The 15,806-nt window shown below is 44.6% G+C and overlaps 1 protein-coding gene across 5 annotated transcripts in view; it reads left to right on the top strand.

Annotated features, from left to right (window-relative positions):
- The first annotated feature begins 3,518 nt into the window (after nt 1-3,518).
- NEK6 (NIMA related kinase 6) overlaps nt 3,519-15,806 on the top strand; it is a 57,241-nt gene continuing 44,953 nt past the window's right edge. For 2 of the 5 annotated variants that reach the window (XM_051637029.1, XM_051637026.1), the window contains exons 1-2: nt 3,702-3,962; nt 4,762-4,896. The gene's annotated coding sequence lies outside the window, so the exon portion shown is untranslated. Of the gene's footprint in view, nt 3,537-3,701; nt 3,963-4,761; nt 4,897-15,806 lie in introns of those variants that run through there. The other 3 variants (XM_051637028.1, XM_051637027.1, XM_051637030.1) reach the window with 2 other exon arrangements.

The following is a 15,806-nucleotide window of genomic DNA, read 5'->3' on the forward strand; positions in this document are numbered from 1 at the left end:
TAAAAAAGGGACATTTTCTCCATCATACTTTCCCATCTCCCCTTTCCTGGATGGCAATCACATACTCCAGATCTCACACTGTGAAGGATATTCTGCCACTGGTCACATCTGGTTCCCTGATGAGATCCGCAGGCGGCTGAGCTGGAGCGCTCGCTGGGTCACGTGGCAGCTCGAGGTTGCCTTATCTTCCTGAGGACTCACGCTCTTTAATCTTGTTTGATTCCATTTCTCTCTTTTTGCAGCACTCTTATCAGTTTGATACTAAACTGCTGCACAAACGCTCATGAGATCAATCTACAGATCTACAATCTACAATCATCTACAGTACAAATATGGAAAAAAAAAAAAGAGAAAAAAATAAAAAAAAAGAGGTGTTTCTCTGAGCAATCTGTTGGAGAGATTTTGTACTGGCGCTTAGACTAGTTCCACGCTGGTATGCATTCCTTCAACATTAATGCTTCCTCTGGGACTCAAACCTTACAGAAATCTGAGAGCTGAGCGGGCCGGCTGCAGACAGGCCGGGAGAGGCAGCCTGTGTGCGAGCAGAGGAGCTGCAGCAGCTCTGGCTGTGGAAAGAGAAATTCACAGCCTGTCTTCTCTAGCTGCTGCTGGAAAATGGAATCTCTTTAAACTCCGTCATTTTCATTAGAGGAAAAAGGCTTTGGGCTTCTTGTTCTGAAACTAACCCCTAGCAGCTCCCTCAGTGTATGGATTCAGAGTGGAAGATAACAAATAGTCAATAGGCATATATTAAGTCAGAAAGCCAGGATTTTATCGATAATGGGCTGAGGATGAAGGATACAGTGACAGTTGCATTTAGCACTCAGAATAAAGTCAATCAATCAAATTGACTGTATGTCGATTTAAAATCCTTAAAGATTTGGGTCAAGATCATTGTAGTTCTCCCAAAACAGACTTGTTACCAGGAATCTTCATACCCACAAGAAATACAGAATTTTTCCTGTTTCATTTTCTCAGCCTTCACTGATACCACGTGCTTACTTGCTGTGCTTGGTTCCATTTGAACAATCAGAATGAAGTGACCTCACTTGCCATGGGTCAGTATAGAATAACAGAATCATACAGTGGTTAAGATTGGAAGGGACCTTAAAGCTCATCAGGTTCCAACCCCCCTGCATGGGCAGGGACACCTCCCACCAGACCAGGTTGCTCAAAGCCCCATCCAACCTGCCCTTCAACACTGCCAGGGATGGGGCAGCCACAGCTTCCCTGGGCAACCTGGGCCAGGGTCTCACCACCCTCACAGTAAAAATTTTCCTCCTAATGTCTAACCTAAATCTTCCCTCTTCCAGTTTTGATCCATTATCTCTTGTCCTCTCATTACAAGCCCTAGTAAAAAAAAAAAAAGTACAAAAAAAAGTACTGAAACATCTGGGCTGTAAATAATGAGGAGGCAGTGGTTGCTCTTCAGCTATGTGAGTATTGGCCATAAAACCTTTTGAGCCATCATATTTTAGGGTAAAAAATAAGTTATTTTACATACTTTTGTTTATGTAGTTTTCCATTCCTTACAGGCTGATCTTCAGACTTACTTAAGCTACTAAGAGTCCTTTTAGACAGTTGTACCAGTGGGATTTTAAACATTGCAGATGAGAATGTACATCAGCCCATCCTCGAACTGCATAAAATAATTAAAGCCAAGCTTGGTGAGTGGTGCAACCTTCTTTTAGAGGGATGTGTATAAAATACATTTATTAGACTTGAGGAGACTGTGTCTGGAGACACAGCACCTGATCTGGCTGTCCTGAGGTGCAGGTGTTGCTGTGCAGGGGGTGCCGTCGGGGCTGGGCTGCAGGGTCAGAGCGTGGCTCTTCCAGGGATGGAAACCAGGGAGAAGCAAACATCTTCTGAAAGTTCTCACTTTCATACAGAGCTGCAGCACAGACTATGAAAGAAAGTCTATTTCTGTCAAGACTTAATTGAGGAAATTTCATTTTCTTTCCTAACTGAATTGCTGTTGATAATCTGAAGTAATTCTGTCTGGTCTGTCTAATTTAGCAATGAAAAACCTGGATCTTGAAGCTGTGCGCAAGAATGTAGCAGATTTTTTAAAACAGCTTTTCTGAATAGGAAGATGGTAACTTATGGCAGCGTAACAGCATCACATTGTTTCGATGTACAACACTTCAGTTCTTACCCCTCAGCCCACTGACACTCTCTTTTTGAGAGAGAGAAACGCATTTTTGCAAATGGTACATCAGCAGACCTTGGGAAAACTGAGTTTGGAGGAAAAAATTGAATTAATTTTGTTTCTCTAAGCGCTTTCCCATGTTTCAGATTTTGTACTGATAGATTGATGATATGATTTGCTTTAAAACCAGGTGGCCTCTTAGTTTCCATCTGTTGTGTCTATTGCTCTGTCTCTAGTGAGAAGCATTGCATAGCTGTGCAGGCATCTGTACCCTTGAGAGAAAACTCTTTATGCCATCAGAGAGAATCTAGTTTCAGATTATCTTAAATGTGAGATGCATCAGAAGCTTGAGCCCCTGAGAGGATCATGTTTATACTCACCCAAGCTGAATGCACTGAATTTATATTAGCTTTGTGTAAACAACTTCCCAACAAATACAAAACCTAGTGACATTTCCAGAAGAAACAGTTCAAATCTTACAAAACCACCTGAATATCCCATAAACATTTGCTGCAGTTTCTTGTCTCTCTGGATGCCAAAGGGGGCATTGCTCTAGCAAGAACATTTTCCTAAAAGTAGGAGTTTTGATGGATAAACAATGCCATTTGAGTACAGACCTGCCATGCTTTTTCAGGTTTTGCACATCAGGAGAAGGGGGACAGACCTGCCGGTCCTGTCCTTTTGTCCTGTGCCTTGGCCTTCACGTGTTTCCAAATTCCTGCGGGTGTTACCCCGCAAACTGGGCGGACCCGACTCCCTCCCCTGGCCCCCAGCGGCTCCCGCAGTGCTGCTCAGCAGAGTCAGGGGCCGGGGTCTTTCCATATTATTTTTATCTGGCAGAGGGCTGAGTACGGATGAAGTTGTACCGGGAAGCGTGCTTTTGCTTGCCTCGCTTGTCTCGTGTGTCGAACTGCTCCGGGCCGTGCTGCCGTTAGCACTTTCCACCCCGACAGCACCAGGAGTTTCCCAATCAAACTAGCAAACACCTTCAGCTGGAGCCCGGCGCGGCGGAGCGCAGGTGACAAGATCCCATCAGTGCCATTTCTCCCCAGCTGTGCTGCTGCCCCGCGCCAGCTCAGACACGGAGATGAGACTTGCTAGTTTTGTTTTTGTTTATTGTAAAGTTCCCTTTCAGGTTTTTGTTCACTTGAAAACGCGGCCAGGCTGTGAAGTGCATCGATGTACGGGCGGTGCGGGGCCCGAGCGCCGACGCGGCGCGGAGCAGCCGGAGGAGGCGGCGGCCCCGCCGATCTGCAGTGAATTGCCCGCCCGGGCCGCCCCGCCTCTGTCTCGGCGGAAGGAAGGAGCTGATCCCGGGGCCGCCGGCGGACAGCTATAAACGGGAAGCCCCGCCAGCAGGCGCCGGGCCGGTTTTAAGAGCGGGGTGAGCCGCGGGCATTTCTTCCGACCCCCGGAGCGCGGGGAAGCCGTCGTTTTCCGGGGGCGGAAAGGCGGCGGGGGCGGGCTCCGCTGGCGCTCGGCTCCGCAGGGGCCGCCGGGCTCGGGCGCTGCCGCCGCGCGGGGCGCGGGACCCGCCGAGCGGCCCGGGGAGCGGGGCCGCGCGGGGCGGGGCTGCACGTGGGCCCTTCGGCACCGCCCCGCGCGCGCCCCCGGCCGCCCGGCCTGCGTGGCAACCGCCGGGGCGCGCGCCCGAGCGGCGGCGAGAAGCGTGCGTGCGCGCGGGCGAGCGGCGAGCGCGCGCGACGAAGTTGTCTGCGGGACACGGCGCTCGCTGAGGGGCTGCAGGGCCCCGGCACCCCCTCCCCGCCCCCCCGGCACCGCCGCTCCTCCGCCGCCTCGCCGGCCGCAGGTGAGCACCGCGGGGCCCCGCGAGGGCCGGGCCGGGCCGGGGGTGTGCCCGCCGCGGGCCCCTCGGGCGCTGCGGCAGCGCCTCGGCCGTTCGCCCCCCGCCTCGGGCGGCCCCGCCGGCCCGGGCCGCAGGCCGAGCTGGGGAGGGGGCGGGAGGTGGCGGGGCCGGGGTCCGGGCAGCCCTCCCGGCGCCTCGTGGCCGGCGGGCCGGGGCCGGCACGTGCCCGGGCAGGAGCGGGGAACGAAGGGGAATGTCGCCCGGGAATGTGTGAGGGCCGGCGGGTCGGCAGCGGCTCCTGCGGGGAGGGCTGGTCTGGCAGCGGTGAGATTTGAGCGAAGTTAAAACTGTTCCCAACCCAGGAGCTCTGGGGCGGTTTGGTGCCGCGGCGGAGGCTCTGGGAGGCGTTGCGGGGAAGCTGCCCCGGACCAGGCACGCAGGCCCCGCCGCCGGCCCCGCGCGCTGCCCCGCACAGCCCGGGATGGGTTTCCCTTAGTTTGCTCCTTCTCCGGGAGACCCGGGAGCTCCTGGGGCTGCGGGGCAGAACCCCGGGACCTGCGGGGGCCCCTGGGCGCGGCCTGAGACCCTCCCGGCTTCTCCCGCTGGTCTCCCGGGCCCGCAGCTCCCGGAGCGCCCTCCCGGGAGGGGACCTGACCTGTTCTCGGGCTGCTCCGTCTGTGTTGTCTCTGACGATAGGAACTCTGAGGTAAAACCAGCGCTCTGCGGAATACCACGTTGCTTTCGAGAGAGCACATGTCAGAGCTGAACTATGAAATACCTTCTTTTTTTCTTTTTTCCCCAGCATGTTATTCCCTCCGAAGTCTGATTTGTGCTTGTTTGGAATAATGGTGGATTTCTGAGCTCCATCTGTTTGTCTGTCTGTTCTCACACACAGAGTATTTCTGCCAATGATGATTGCCTGTGGCATTATTGCAGTGTAAGTAGAGTGATAGGAAATATTGTAGCAATTAGAAGTCCAGTGATGCAAGTTCCTGACGCTTTATGACTGTCTTGCTGCCATTTCTGTGTCTCCTTTAAAAGTTCATTTTTGTGAGTCATTGTAAGCAACCATTTAACTTCTGCAGCATTTCTGCTGTTTTTACATTTTGAGACGTCTCTTGACACTGAGTCAAACTCTTTCCACTCTTATTTGTTCCTGTCTGCGTTCTTTGTGACAGTCATATTCTTTTAAGCAGCAAGAGACAAGAAAAAAAAAAGGAACTTCTGTTAGATAAGAGTGTTGCTGCCCTGTTTCCTATGGTTTGATTCCTTAGAGACCTAAATAAAATGGGGTCTGGGAGAAACTTTTTTTATGGCAGAAAAACAGCATCTTGTGTGGGAAGTGAGATGTGTAGATGCAGTGTGAGTGACTGCTGTCACCCCTGAGGGACCTGTCAGAGGAGAATCAACCTTTTGGTTTCTTAACACCTGTGATGTATAAAACACTTCTGCTTATTTTAGCTTCCCTCCTTCCTCTGGAATTACGTTTCCTGACAAGTGTTTTTACAAGAGAGGATGGATGTGTATTTTGCATATGATGTTTAATATACCTTTTTGTATTCTTTAGTATTCATTTTGTTGGGAGAAAAGCAGGTGAAGATGAATAACTTGGACTCCAAGCCCACACCAGGAAGCATAATTTTCTTGCAGTACTTGCCTTCAGTAATCCTACCCAAAAAGTTTTATGTCAATATATGATACTTGTGTACATTGAAAATACTGAGCTTACACTGGCTGGCTCTTCTTATTTCTCATAATAATCAGGGTGTACTAGAGAAAATTGAGGTTGATTCTGAGATCTATCTAACAGCATCCTTTATGGATTTGTTCAGAGCTACCTGTTGGTCTGAAGGCTTCTTTCAGTGGCTATAAAGAGTTTTCTGTGTACTGAATGATCTATTAATTACTGTTTACTCTGAGTAAAGTGAGTGTTCTTTTTGTATGGGAATAGGAGCCAGAAATAGCTGTGTGGGTTTTTTTCCTTCTCTACCTTTGCTTACTTAGCTGTAAAAGGGAGGCAGTTACCAAGAAATCCATCTCCTGTGCACCTTCAGAACACCTTTGCTAGATGTACTATAACATTTTTTCCTGCTTTATGTAGTGCCAAATATGCTCAAGCTCAAGGCTCTGAGGAGTGTATGTGCAACAGACAGCATGGCAGTGCAGGCTGGGCAGTGGGAACTGGCGTGGCCAGCAAGTGCAGCAGGTGGTGGAAATCAAATGTATCCATTCTGAGTTTAAAGCAACAAAATTGACTGTGTTGCTGCAGGAGCAGAGGAAGTTAAATTTTTCAAGAGGAAAAAAAAATAATAAAAAAATGAAAGTGGGCATCAGTATGACCTCTGGGGCTTGACTTCTGCTCTGTCCTGAGTGAAAGCTGAGTTGGGCTACAGCCCTTACAGCTCACAAGCTTAATAGCTCAGCTTGTGTTTTAGCTTTCATCATTCTGATGTGCTTTTCTTAGATGGTCTTGGTTGTAGAAGAGGTTGTTCATGGTGCTTTCCAGCAAACACGAAAAATAAATCCATGGACCCTCATTGTAGAAGTTGGGCAGCTCTTTACCATTGAGTGAACATGTGTTAATTGCAGCTTTCTCAGTGTCACTGCAATTCACCACTCATCTGCACAGACAGTGGCCATCATGCTCTGTGTGGTTGGAGCACAGAATTATGATTAAGGAAGCTGTGAATAGCCATTCTACCTGTGACACACTCCTGCATTTGTTGTGTAAACTCACTTAACCAGTCTGGTATACCTTGCATGGGAATGATGGTGACTAATTCTGTACAGCTCTGCAGGTGCTTGACCAGGTTGGTTGTAGGAAGTTACGTGGTATGTGTCTTTGTATCCAGTATAAATTCCAGAAAAACCTTCTTGCAATATTAAAGCAAGCAATATTCATGCAGTTGAAATATAGTTCATGTTTGCTTTGATACTGCTTGTTACTGAAGACCCTGAAAATGTGGCTTTTGGCAAGAAAATGATGACCCAGCCTGCTGCTGGTTACAGGACAGGCCTGGCAGCACAGGAGGCTTACCTGTGTCTTTGCCACGCTCTGGGGACTGCACAAAATAGCCTTTGCTAGTATGAAATTGTGAGAGTTCAAGGGTGTCTCAAATGAACAGAATTAACAGTTTGTTCTATTAAAGGCAGAGGACTTGAAAACAGTTTCTTCTGTTACTAAGTCCTGTTAACACTGTGTTTATTACACTTGCCCTTCCCTTTGCAAAGCTTTTAGTACAAGCACATGCAAGTACTCAGCAAGTTCCTTGTGCTTTTCATCAGTAGATCTCTAAGTGCACTAAAAGATAAGTGCTGTTTATCTGGAGGCTGAGGATAACAGACTCAAAGAGATTTGGTCTGTCTCAAAGGCAGCAGAGTTCCTAGGTGGCTGAGCTGACATCAGACAGCTTGGTGCTACTGACTGGGATGTTTTCCCTGAGGTTCTCTGTTCCCCTGTGACAGGGCTGGCATTCTGAATGTTGGGGATTTGGCTCAGCTGAGTAAATTGGTACAAAACTAAGGAAAAGGAGGGGAAAAGGCAAAAAAGTTTCATTAAATAAGAGTTGAACCACTTTACTCTTTGTGGCTGCTGAAAGGTCGGTTTGTGTTTTCCCTGGCTTGCCCTTGGGTTTTCCTAGAATGGAGTTGGCCCACCAAGGGATGAAAGGATTGGTGCAGTGGAGGGACAGGGGTGTGCACTAGGGAAGCAGGCTGGGCCCCTTGGCATCATGCTTAGGGGGGCAGTGGTCTGTCAGCTGCAGAGCACCTTGGACATTGTATGTTGTCAGAAGTCTCTACCACTTCGTCCGTGTTTCACTGTAGAGCTGTGTCTCTAAAGGTAAAAAGGGAAAAAAGAACAGTATCTAGGGGATAGAAGAAGAATGTGTTCAAACTGAGAGGTAATGTTGGCCCAGACAACATTGTTCTTTTTGAAGAAAAAAAAAAAAACAACAACCACAACTAACATAAGCCAAGAAATTTGCATGCAAAATCTAGATTTAAAAACTGAGTTCAAAATCATTGTGTTTTTTTCAAGCATGTTGAAGCTCCTACAATGTGTCTGAAATACCTAAAACATCATGCTGTTTAAAATACTTCTAAAATTTCATACAGGTTTGGGGGGGGGGGGGTGTCTGAGGGGGTGTGTGTTTGTAGAGCCAGATTGGAAGCTGCTGTCTTTAGTTGGCTGGAACGTAGGACAGGGAGAATCGAGGTGCTGTGTGAGTGTGGGACAAAGTGGGCACTTCTAGAGCTTCTAAGTAAAGTTTTATTTAAAAACAGAAAACCACAGGGAGTTACTTGTAACAGTGGTTCAAATGCAGCAGTCTGTAAAGCTGTTAAGTCTTTTTATGGGTAGATAGCTCTTTTTCTATCTTGACTTATTTTTATATGCATGCTGGATTGGATCAAGTTTACTTCAAGTTCTAACCTGTGCTAACTATTTGAACATCTGTACTTGCTGGAAGTGCTGTTGCTGTGCATGTGTGAGAAATCTCTTGAATTGTTTAACATTTAAAAATATTTCTGAAAAAAAAAGTTTTTTGTTCAATTAAAACAGTAAATGTGACTTCCTGTGTTCAGTCATATGACACAGCTTACTGCCTGACATGGCACGGTACATTGCAAATAATTTTATAGTGTCAGTACAATTAAAGAAATTAAATTTCTGAAGTGTGGTGCTACTTGAAGTGTCTGCTGTCATAGATTCCAGGCAGTGAACAGCTGTCTATCGCAGATGGGAGAGGAAAAAAAACTTCCCCTTAGCTTCTTCTAAAAGTTTTCTGTACAAAAGCAGTAGTAATGTAATATAACCTTTTAGTCAAATTTGAGTTTCCTGTTACGTGTTTAAGTGAACTAACACCAGACTCTTATCTATTTGAAACTAAATCATGTAAGTGAATGAGACTCTAGGAATTACATACTCTGAAGCATTCTTGAAACCTCACAAATGCTTGTGTAGCACTCAGAATGCATTACCTAGTATGTCTCAAAAAAAAAAAAAGACAACTTTCAGATAGTTTATGAATCCAACTTCTTTGGAGTCTGCTGTGCTGCAGTAAGGTAGGGTGGTATTGTCTGTCCTGTTCTTTTAATATGTTTTGTACAACAAAATCAGGTAAAAGAGAAATTGTCAAAGCAGCATGTAGCAAATCTGTATTTTTAATAGAGTCCAAGTATGATGGTCTGAAAAAGAGCAGGTGTGAGAGGCCAAATGGGTTTATTGGAGCTGAGTGTTTTCTGCTAAGATCTCAAGATGGTAGAAACAGTTTGTGCACAGAACCACATGAACTCAGTTTTAGATTGCCATTTGGATATGCAGTTTTATTGTTCTATGAGCTAGTACATCACAGCAATTATAGAACTTACTAAAATAGTTAAGACATGTCTAATCACCAGATGCAGAAGATGGCAAGATTGTTCTTTTTAAATTAAAAAGTTGCTGCTGCTGGCATAATGCTTCTCTCCTCACTGTCATACTTTTTTTTTTCCCTGAACTATTGGCAGTTATACTAATAATATATTGATTACAATCCCTGGATGCTTCTTAAAGTTTTTGTGTTTATTTGCTTTGAATAACCTAGACCTCCAGTTCTGGACTCCAGCCTTAGTGTGTGTGTGTCACATGATGAGTCCAAGCAGGTGTCAAGCCATCTCCTGCCTTTGGACAGAACATTGGGCAACAACCTTGACAGATCAATGCATTTGCTTTTCAGGAAGGCAATTTGTTTTGTAGTTTTATCGAAGTATTTACTGGTTTTGGTTGTAATTTCTAGCGGTTCTTATTCTGAAGCTGTTCTGGTTTATCTGCCAGGAGCTGGCTGGTGCGGTGGTCCCTGCATGTTTCAGTTCACTGTGTCTTTAAAATGTGGCTGCACCTTTAGGTTGATTTATCTCAATAGAATGTGTAATTTGTTTTTTTTCTGTGGTTTTGTTTTGTTTGTTTGTTTATTCAAAGGATGGATTGTTTGTGTAACATCAGCTGGGAATCACGTTGAAATGTTGTTTTTCCATGTGTGCTGATGCTGTTCCAGAAACCCCTTTTGGAAACGAGCCTGGTGGTAAGGGAAGGAGATGGCTGCCCATCTTGTGTTGCTGGTGGCAGAAGGATGTGTGGGAGTGCTCCCTGGTACCTCTTGGGCTGGCGAAACTTAGACCTCTTGGAAACCTTCGGAACTGAGGAATTGAGGGTAGTCAGTCCCAGTGTGGCAATGCTAGAGAAAAGGGCAGAGATTCCCTATTGGGGGGGGGTTACAATATCTTGTGCTGCCACAGCTATTTACAAAATGAATGGCTGTCAACAGCCTGGCTGGTGCATCCCCAGATACGCGTTTCAGCATTGCCACGAGACAGCTGAGGGACCTTCCTGAGAAGATCTCAGTGTCTTGTTTCAGCACAACATCCCACCTTTCAGTCCAGAAACATCCTTTGGCATTTGCTCTGGGTGGGATTCCCTGGGACAGGTCATGCTGTCCATTTTAGGTGCACTGGTCCATGTGTTATGTCCAAGTGAATCATAGTCACCTCACCTAGTGTACTAGTATTTCACAGGTCAAAAACCAAACTGATAAGGGCTGTGACCCCATGCCCAGCCTGCTGACAGAGCAGGTGTTGCTCCACACCCTGGGAAGAATTTGCAAGTTTTTCGTTTCGCAGACCCAGTGACAGATACTGTTCTCCTGTTACTTTTGTCATTTGTTTTTTTGAGAAGCCCACTTGCTATGAGGCTGGAAGTGTCCACCAACCTGTTGAAAACTCATGGTGTGCAAGAAGTGAGGCTTTAAGTCCATGCTGACAGGAGAAATGGGTGCTGGATAGTTGGGATTGCTCCCTCAGAGCTGGTGTGCTGGCAGGTGGCACAGCCCTGTTCCATCTGTGCTTGCTGCTCCATGGTGCCCACTTCCGAGGCAGCCAGTGTCTCCTGGCTCAAGTGGCACAGGATAATACAAGTTTCAGTTTTAATTCTTTCCTTAGAGCCAACTGTCTTCTTGGGAGAGTAACTTTTTTCTTAACCTAGTGATTTTTAAACTGTGGAGTTGAAGATCAAAATTGCTGCAGATGGTGCAATAATTGAGGAATGTTGACCTGCAGGATGAATTGCAGCTACCCAGTACATTCAGTGTGATTCCTTTCAGGAATTTCAGTTTAAGTCTCAGTCCTGTTCTTAACTTTGTCTCTGCCATTCTGGAAAGGAGTGGGTTTTCTCCTTGTTGGAACATTTTGTTTCTTGCATAGGAACACTGAATGTCAATCCTCACTTGGAGAGTTTGTGGGGGGTTCTGGTTCTCAGGACATACGTACATGATTACAGTTAGGAGATGGGGAGGAAAGCTTTAAGGTTCTTTTCATCCAAGAGTAGAGTCTCAGAGTAGAATAGATACCAATAAACATGGACATAAAAATTCCCTCCACTTTCATTCATGGAAGTTTTACTTTCACTCTTCTGTACTGTCAATATTCCATTAGTGCTTCTGTCAGAGTTGTGCAAAACTTGTTTCAAAAATGTTAAACTGGAACAAAAAAACCCCAAAATTATCTTGAAAAGGTTTTTTTTTTTTTTTCAAATGCAAGAATGTATTCCAGAGAAGCAAGTAAGTCACAGCTTGTGTCTGTATGCTACCCTTTAATCAGCTGGGAAATCTAAGTGGTGACTTTCAGCTGTCACTATATTAAGAACCAGTGCTGCCTTTTGTGGCAGTCTGTATATACTGAACTCAGTACTATGTAGTAAATATTCTTGCTGTGTTTTCATAATCGTTCTACTTAGAGTAAGTGCTTCTTGGGTGGGTATTACAAATCTGTTAATCTTTATGGTATTTATAGGGTAATTTTTAACTCTCTTGAGCTCCTTACTTCCTTGCAGGTCAATTACTCAATTTATAACATGATGTCAGTTCAAAGAACTTCACCATCCAAGGGTAAACAGTGCTGGGTATGGTTCTTTACCTGTGTTTGCTCTTAGTTCTTTGTATTTTAAGGTATGCAATAACTTACTCTGTGACGTATTTATTGGAATTTCTTGTAGTCTCCCTGGTTTGTACTTTAAAGTGACTATGATGACTTATCTTTTGTGCTTCATTACTAATACAGGGAGATGGAAAACTTGCTGCAGTTTTCTCTGAATAAAAGACTTAAGTTGCAGCTACTTAAGTAAAAATGGCTGCAAATAGTGTTTAAATATTTTTTTGTCTGCTGATGAACCTGATTAATTCAAACGTTCTGTGGTGGTAGGAGCAGACAGCTCTCTGGGGGAAGCTTTGGGACTGTAGTAGGGAGGGATGACTGCCTTGACTTTGTTCTCACCGTAGTTGTCCATGTTAAAGTGAAAATCTGCTCCAACTCTATGGCATTTCAGCTGGCCTATGAAAAGAGGTAATAAAGTAATGTTCTGAATTGCCTTGAAATTGCCTTTCCCCTTGCTTCTTTTGCTACCACCAGCATTGCCACAGCAGTGCAACTTGATGGTGCTGATCCTTGTGGAGCAAAGGGGCCTGCCTTCCTTCTGTACCACTCTACCTGGTGTGAATAGGTTTGGAGCTGTAGGATGGCACAGAGGCATGTATAGTCAAGAAAACTGCTGGTGACTTGGAAACCCTGTTTTTGGGGAGCATCCACTGTTGCTCATAAAGCCACTAGCTCTTGGAAACAGCAGAGTGGTAGGAAACTTTGTGCAGGGTCTAAGGTAGATAAGGCCAGACATTCTACATAGTCTAGTGCTGAAGCCCCTTCCTTTTGGTACCTGTAAAGGTGAAGTTGTATCTACTGTCTCTTCTTAGAGTTCTCTGTTGTATGTTTGTGAGATGAAGCTTCTGCTGCAAAAGCAGCTTTCACCATTTGTGATGGCTTTTTGAGGACCTAATGAGTTCTCAGAGGAGCCCATGTTCTACTTGTACCTTTCTTCTCATGGATAAACTATGGTTCATTCTCATGGATGAACTGGCCTTGGAGTATTTTTGGTTTAACACACTGTCAAGTGTTTCTCTCAATGCAAGTCATTCTGTTTTCAGAGATTCAACCAGATTTGTTTGGGTTTTTTGGAGTTGGTTGTTTTGTAAGCACATCACACTGGTGTTCTTGTTTTATTGTTTGTTTTCCCTAAAGCCCTTCAATATTCTGTGTACCTCTTTGACATTATTGTAATCCATAAGTAATGAAGGAAGGAAACTTTTTCAGAGTGGGAAGATCAAATGTTGACTGCCTCAGCAATGTTCATTCCATCAATAACAAGGCAATAAAAATCAGTATTTTGGCACTGGTTGGACCATTCTCTCTTAGTCACCTTTACAGCTAGACACACCTTTTGGAGTATTTGGCTTTACATTTTCTTCAGGGTAGCTATGTACGGGAGCTTTGTGCTGGTGTCTTCCCTCCAGTATGGTGTGGCCATGGCACAGGTCTCTGAGGTCCCCTCCTGCTTCATCAGCTTCACTTTGGAGTTCATGGGACTGGCAGGAGAAGCTGGCAGTGTTTCCTCCAGCTGATGTATGAGAAGTTGGTGTCACTGCTCTTCAATTTTTATTTTTCTACTTTTGCAGTTTCTTTGCTGTGTTTCTTTGCTTCTTCACTGGTCAGGGATATCTGCACATGGATTTTACTGGACTTGGACAACTATTTCTATTGATGGGTAGTAGTGTCTTAGTAGTGTGTTTTTCACAGGTCATAATAAGGTGTCACATAATATGCATTGATATTAAGAAACCATATTGTAGCATATTTTGAAATGCAGTAAATATTTGTGTTTTCTTTCTGAGGCAAACCTCTGTGTTTGTGTAAGTATTTGATGGTAACCAGCTGTCTTTGAATGTTGATGAACTCATTCAGGGTAGGTATTTTCAGCTGTGTTCTGCATAATTACTTCTAGAGAATGGCAGTTTGAGATGGTTGGAAAAGGACATTTTACTTAGTCCTTTAATTGCTGAAAGCTGAATTGCATTATGAGCCTCAGCTGAACTTTTTTGTTTGTGTCTTTTAATTGTATTAGCGCTTTAACCCTGAGTACTTCGCATGGTGCTGTGGCCAATAGGTAGGTAGCTGGTGGTAGACAGAACAGAGGCTGTATTTTGAGAACGTAATGTACAGGCCTTTGCAAATGTCTGCTGATTCTTTGGTTTCATGCTCTCTGACACAAATGCTTTTAAAAACTATTATTATCAAAAGCACTGTGTAGTATCTGCAAAACAAGTGTGAGATGAACCTCAGTTGTAGAGGGAGGAAAGGCAGGGCATGTCTTCTCCCCTTTGCTGATTCTGGTACCTGTATGGGGGGAACCTGCTCAGTCTGATCAGTACATTGCTGTAGAGCTGGGAATGTCTGAAGTGCTATAAACCTTGTGGTAGATGGTGGAGATTGTTGATACAAGGAACTGGAGATGCAACTGGAGAGCTGTTGTCTTGGTATGGAAAGCATAATTTTTCTAGCTTGCTCAAACAGGTGAATTTCCATCCGAATCCTACTAATCCAAGATTAATGTGGTGTCTTGGCAGTCAGGGGAGGCTGGAAAAGAAGTGCAGGGTGGGCAGGGTAGAAGATTTTTGTTTGCAGGAGAGAGCTTATGGTGTTTAATAATCTGATACTGCTGAGTTTATGCTTCAGAATTGAAGCTAATTAGAATAATAGAAAATTGTTACACAGAGGGTGGAATGTGATTTGTCTCTTGCACAGAGCTTTCACATTTAGTTATAATTTTCTTGAAAGGTTAATTCCCAGTTTCTTTCAGAACGTTTTGTGCAGGCCTTTCTGTAGGGGGATGGGGGGAAGGACCCAATTTAAATAGACAAGTCTTATGAATCCTGAAAGAATTTGGGCATTTAGCCCAGGAAAATGGAGAGTTCTCTGCAAGAACTTCATTATGTCGTCAGCATAAGTAAGAAAAGTCTCTATGTAGAATTTATAAAGAGCAGGTCATCTTTGTTTTGCCCTCTAGCCTTGATCTGCAAAGCACTGGTGAATTGATCTTGTTTTTCGTGGAAAGCTCTGCCCATGTGGGAAAGGAGATGGAGACATGTTACGCGCAGTGGCACAGGAGTGTGGGTGTGGGCTGAAGAGCTGCATCAATTGTTTGGAAACTGGTGCTGGTAGTTGCAGACATCAGCAATGTATAGGGAAGCCAATTATTTATTTAGTATAGATAAGAAACTTTATAGCAATATATGGTAATACACTCTTATTTAGCATATTTTGAGGCAGAACAAATATGAGTATGTTTATAACACAGCTATTTCTGAAAGAAATGTTAAATCTTGTTTTACACAGTGAAGAGTTTCTGCTTCCGTTTGGCTGTTACTTGCAAGATCCGGATGCTGTGAAATCCCTTCCTGCTATGCTCGCATCTGGCTGCCTGGAAGTTTTGCATAGGGTTTTATGAGGTGGTTTTGAAGTTGCCTTTGGATTTGAATCATACAAATCTTTAGATTGCCTGGACTGTGTAATTCTCAGCATCATTTCCTCTTACTTCTGATTATGAGAAATGTAAATACTTCAAGCTGTTGTCTGATGGTTTGAAGTTGGGTGAACACTTATCTATAAATACCTGTATCTTCCTCTGTGCATTTTTTCTTTTTGGGACAGACATGTTGGCTATTAAATACTCACGTTAATGACTCTAGAGATAAACTGCATGAGCAGAGTGGTTACAGCATGGACAGTTTCATGGATCTGATGTGTCCTTGCTCTTTTACTTTGGTCTGTCAAGTGCTTGGAAGTGTGCTAATTTTATTTTATTTATAGACAACTTCATTAGGATATAATGTGTGTATATGTGTGTGTGTATATATATATATATATATATATATATTTAAGCTTTCTGAGAACAGACCAGCAGGAGCTGTAGCAGCAGAGCTTATTTAA

Source organism: Apus apus, chromosome 19 (genome assembly GCF_020740795.1).
Source record: "Apus apus isolate bApuApu2 chromosome 19, bApuApu2.pri.cur, whole genome shotgun sequence".
NCBI lineage: Eukaryota > Metazoa > Chordata > Aves > Apodiformes > Apodidae > Apus > Apus apus.